We start from the raw sequence: 6,000 nt of genomic DNA, 5'->3' as shown, positions 1-6,000 counted from the left end.
AGACAATCCAGCTGTTTGTAGACCCCAGATTTGCACCTAAAGGTGGCAGGTGACTGCATGCCCTAGTTATGGGTGATTTTAAAGGCCCTGAAACCAATTTTTTCAATCACCTTCTTACTATGAGAGATGGCACCGTACTTGAAAACAACATTTTCTGCCAAAGTTAGAACAGTTTCGATTGTTTCACAGAAATTTCTTTTTCTATTTTAATTTTTGTCCTCGGTCTTCTCAATACGGATCGAAATTGGTGGAGTTCAGTGGGATAAAGGTGATGTCACATACTTCCGTAAACCAATCGGGATTTGGCAACATTTAATTCAAAATGTGATGACAGCTGGTTGTTTGCTGATGTTGCCTGACCACTGTCAATCAAATCTGATCAAACCACACTCACACAGTCCCGCTGAGGCAGATAAGCAGAGGTTTTGTATGTGAAAATATAATGTACTGCCTTAACATTCAGATACTAATACACGACCAAGCAACTCTGCCAAAAATTCTGCAGAGATTACACATCGTGTTTAATGGATTTGGAACTTCCAGACACCATAAACATGTAGTAAGGAATTGCTATAAATCATACAATAGTAGTACTTTGCCCTCTCCCCCTTCACTTTTCTATTTACATTAGATAATGTTCCACTAAGTTAAATAATAAACATGTCCTCTGTCTTAAATAAATACTCATAGTTTCTTGAAAGTCTGCATATCTAAAACAAGTTTTATCAAGTGTAGTGCAGTCTACACTTTTATAAACTATAGTTTCAAGATCAGGATGCAGCATTAAACCTTGTTAGACAGTGTGGAGAGGAGAGAGTGAGGAAATTTGGAAGAGAATTGGGGAGGATATGTTATAAAGGTCATGTTCTGGATCTGAATCAATAGTTTTCACCTGGCTGATTTCTACCTTTTTACTTCTTCGTCCTCCTCCTCCTCACATCTGTGTCAATTAATTGTACTAAAGAAAAGGTAATTTGTTTTTTTTGTTTGTTTTTTTTTTCATGCATGCAGTCTAGCATGACTTAAGAGCTCCTGACAGGGCAAGTGACAAGATGACAGTCGAGGGAAGAAGTGGAAAGGCAGTGAGAGATTCTTTTGGACAGCTTCATATTACTTGTTATTGCCCTAATGCATAATGATTCTGAAACTGTTTACTCCCTGAACCTTAATTGGCACAGCTCATGTAGATGTGCAATGATTTACAATATGATCAAGAATGAAAAAAAAAAAAAAGCAAATCGGGACATGTTTCAAAAGCCACTTTGTTCCCCTGACTCCCCATTAAAGTTACCAATGCTGAAATTTCATTACTACTAAAAGCACAGCATGCAATTTTGAGTTGCTTTTCTCACATGGCAGTAACAAATAAATGACTCTATTGACATGGAAAATATGAAATTTTCAAGCAGAAGTCAATCAAAAATTCTGTCAGGTATCACGAGACGCCCTATTGCCCCTCGTCTGTTACCTTAAAACACAGCTGAGAAAGCTCAATGCACTAGAGAGACGACAAAACAGTCAGATGAAAGAGAAAATTACAGAGAGCAGCTGTGATTTGGCCCAGCAAAATTGTGAAGAAGATGTACAAATAATACAAGAGCAGCCAGGCCAGTGAGTGCAAACAGATGGCAACATCTCAAGGCAAAGCAAAATGAAAGCATGAAATATGAGTGTATGTACACCAAAGAAAGATGACGCAATAAAGCTCTGACACTACAGAGAAAGATGGAAGTAGAAGAGGGAGATGGATGGATGGAGGGTGAAATAATCTTGAAATCAGTGGAAAAAATGATTTAAAAAAAATGCTGGGTGGCAAGCGGCCATTTGTAACCACGCATTTACAGACGGTAGAAACACGGAGCAGTAGAAGAAGAGAGGTAGGAGCAGAGAAGTGGTTGGGTGGCTATCAGTGCACAAGCCCCAAGCGATGAAACATTACGGCGGGATAATGAAGATGGTTCTGCTCGGTCACACTCCACATTAGCCCAGAGTCAGGCCGACCCCAAAGTGTCAACAAGCTAATAGACTGGGTATCAGTGACTCTTTCACACTGCTGCTCTTCACCACAAACACCAATTATTTACAGGAATTTTGTGGATAAATAAACATAGATACCTCTGCATGGAAATTAATAACATGGCCTCGGCCTGAGGCACAGTCGAGGGTGTGAGCATTAATGAGTGTGTAAAATTGTTTATTGCTGTGTGGAGTGTGTGCCAGTGGTGTGATTATGCTGTTAGTGTTAATGGTATAAGTGTAGGTGAAAGACAAAGGTAGAGATGATGTTTGCTGTGGATCCAGGTGCTTGTTTGTCACAGTTCTTTTGTTTTCTATAGACCGGAAATTCAAACATTGGACAATAATTATTTGTTTATTGTCACAGTAGTTGGTTAGTTAGTTAGTTAGTTAGTTAGTTAGTTAGTTAGTTAGTTAGTTAGTTAGTTAGTTAGATTTTATTGTCCCCTGGAGGAATTTCTTTCTCACAGCACTCCATGTCACAGGGTAAATCAGCATTAAAACTTTACACACATTAATGACAGGCAGAAATACATGAAGTACAGCACAACAACACACAACAACAGCTGTAGGAAGCACAGTATGAAAAAACAGCATGTTGTTATCTTGTTATCTTAATTTTATGTATTTTCTTTTGATTGAGGATGTTGAGGTACGTCATAACATAGGGAGTGATTATTTTAAAATGAAAATCAGTGGGGTGTCATGTCGTGAGAGAAAGCCAATTTTGTTTGATGGGAGGGTGTTAAACCTTTGGTTTTCTGACCACTGGTGCAGCATGAGCTCCCATTTGAAACTGCGGTGTTTAAATTGTATAAACATCTTGATATAAAACAGGTGGCTACAGAATATAAATTAGATGTAAAATCAAACAGGTAATATGGCAAAGAAGTCATTTTTACAGTTAATATAAGACTCACTGAGGCTGTACTCTGCCTTACCTTGTTGTTGTTGTTATAGTCAGACTGCTGTGCAATGCACAGTGCACAGGAGCACTGGCTACTTAGCTAACTAGCTTATGACGTGTAAAACACGTCAAAAAAAAAAATCTTCTAAATTAACAACAACAAGGCAGTCTACACTCATGCTAGCTGTTCCATACATTGTATATGACGTGGTCATTATACAGAGTCTGGTTTGTACTTAGGAGCAGCGGTTCTTTGATTTTAATGCCACCGTCTGCATGCTAACATGCGCCCAATGTCAATATTAATATGTTGATGTTTCCCACTAAATGTTTCCATCTTTTATCATTAAGTAATGAGCACCAAACACAAAGTACAGCTGAGACTGATGGGAATGTCATTGGTTTTAGAAGTATTTTGTCAAAAACGTGACGTGATGGTGGCACTATATGGAAGCGGGATCACCAAAGCTATTAAAATCTGTACAAAATGTTATGGCAATTTATTGAACAGTCAAGAAATTTCCCTCAAAATCCCCAAATGTGAACCTCAAGTCAGTAGGATACATCCTCTGGGAACCATGAATTGGGTTTAAATATCTAGACTGCATTCTGAATCCCAGTCTTTGAGGTCTTGGTGGCCCCAAACAGAGAAGTCCGTGGTTAGAAGTCATTCATTTTTTTGGCTGAACAACACTTTCTCACAAATCTCCCATGATTCATTGCTCGACTCTGTACACAATGAGAGCGATTTAGTGTGATGCATTCCAATGTCATTAGACTAGCTAGTTGCAGCTCTGTCCTTTAAGGCTCTTTTAACCCAAAGCCTTGAAGCCATGAATTTTAATTCAAATCACTGATGAACTATAGCATTCTTTTGGCTTGAATACTTTAGACGCCGCTCAACAAACCCATGAACAGTGTGCGATCTTGTATAAAGCTGAGAACTATGTAACAGCCCCATGGTACGTTTATGGATCCTGAATTAATCCTTTTCTTGACTCAGGACGTGTTTCTATAATATTTAAGTAACATGTGCCAATAGTGAAATACTGTAGTCTGTTGTGACATGTTATAAAATCAAATCCTTCTCAAACTATAACTGCAAGTGTATCTTGGGTGTAGAACTCTAAGGCATTCTAAATCTCTCAGGTTAATTTGGTTCACACTGCAGTAAATATTCAAAGGAAGCAGCCATAAACAAACCAAGAATCTCCACATCTTTATTTGAGAAAAATTAAATAGAGGGGGAGCTCTTTAAGACAATTTGCAAACCTCTATTTCAAGCAATTAGGTGAAGATGGGATTGACAGCAGCAGAGAGCAGATGCAGAAATGTGACAGGCAGCCAGACGCGCTCCATTGCGCTACACCCAGTGCTCCTAATATGTTGGCTTGTAGATAACTTTACAGATCAGCTATGATTATGTTGCTTATTAATTGAATCAGTCAGCTCTGGCTTTTATAAGTGCAGTCTTTTACTAATTCACTCTACGAAGGCAGATGTGAGTGATGCAAGCAAAGGGAAAGGAAAAGAGGGAGAGACAGACAGAGGGAAGACAGAGGAGTTCTATGGCAAACTCCACAGTAATTGCCTCAAGTCGTTAAAAAAAAGGTTTTGAGGATGAAAAATTGATCCATAGATCTATTTAATCAAGAGCTGACTCAAGAGTTGTCCTTTAGACTACCTCTGGCTGCAGACTGAAATAAAAAAAAAAAAAGGGACATCACGTTTTAGATTTTACATTTCTGACATTCAGAATAGCTCCACAATAATTGACCATATCAGAGGTCTTTGCCTCTCTCAGCAGGTTTCTAAGGATTCAGTCTCACTGTGTCATGAACAGACCGAACACATCCTCTGAATGACACCAGAGACTTAGCTGAATATTCCTTTTTTCTTTTCTTTTGCCCTTTTTAGGCATAAGAGATTATAGGAAGAATCAGCTTGAATTATTTGCAATATTGCGCTTAAAGCCTAAATCTTAAAACAACCCTAATCTTAAAAACATTTTTAATCATAACTACATCACATCACAAAAGCTTTATGAAGCTGATATAGTGAGTATGGTTCAAGGCTTTTAAGAAGAATCATGTACTTATGCTGGGGGTTATATATTTCTTTTGCTTCTGACACATCAGAAAGAAACTGTAATCACATCCCAGTTGCATCAGAAAATGACATGCTACACAACACTGTAGTGGGACCATGTTGTGGAGTGTGTGTGTGTGTGTGTGTGTGTGTGTGTGTGTGTGTGTGTGTGTGTGTGTGTGTGTGTGTGTGTGTGTGTGTGTGTGTGTGTGTGTGTACATTTGCAATGCAGTAAACTGATGTAATATTCAAGTGTGCCTTCTTTTTGCTGGTTTGTAAAACCAAAACACTATAAAATGCACTAATTTCCCAGTCTTTACACATGAAAAATTAATTTCTTGTCGTCCTCCTCTCCCGTGCTCCCTCTCTCTGTCTCTCTTTGTACATGTGAATACATCATATTAACTAAAGTACAATGGCATGTGATGTTCTGTTACAGGAGTCAGGACACAAAATGCACTGGAACTTAAATAATATATGGGGCTGAAAGACTGATTCGTGGATTTGGCTATTTTCTCACACATTTACATTCATTAACTGTGTGGCTTCCACCTGATGTTCAGAAACTCAGGGAAGAAGCTCTTTATTTTCCTCTGGAGAATAAATTTTTCACCATTTCTCGACATGGTGGTATGACTGAAAGAATATGCTGCTCCATCCTCATTTACATCAGAAACTGAAGCTCAAAACTCTGGTGTATCTAAAAAGTTTCTGAAGATTTAGGTTATTTTGTCACTCATTTGAATGGCAGGTTCTATATTAATAAGGTAACTATTAAATTCAATACCTCTCTCTCTCATCACACCTACAGAGCCTGTAAGTCATTGATGTAAAATAATTAAATGAGAATTCAAAACAAAAGCTCAGTCACATGCTGCTGATTGTGCTTCAGTAACACATCCTAACCACAGAAAACAGAAACAGGAGAATAGGCATTTTCCCTCTCTGAAGGTAAAGCATATGTATCATAGCTAATAACCCTTAAAATA

The sequence above is a fragment of the Xiphias gladius genome, chromosome 17 (assembly GCF_016859285.1).
Source record: "Xiphias gladius isolate SHS-SW01 ecotype Sanya breed wild chromosome 17, ASM1685928v1, whole genome shotgun sequence".
NCBI classification, from domain to species: Eukaryota; Metazoa; Chordata; class Actinopteri; order Istiophoriformes; family Xiphiidae; genus Xiphias; species Xiphias gladius.
The sequence above is the reverse complement of the archived record's forward strand: the minus strand, read 5'-3'. Positions refer to the sequence as shown.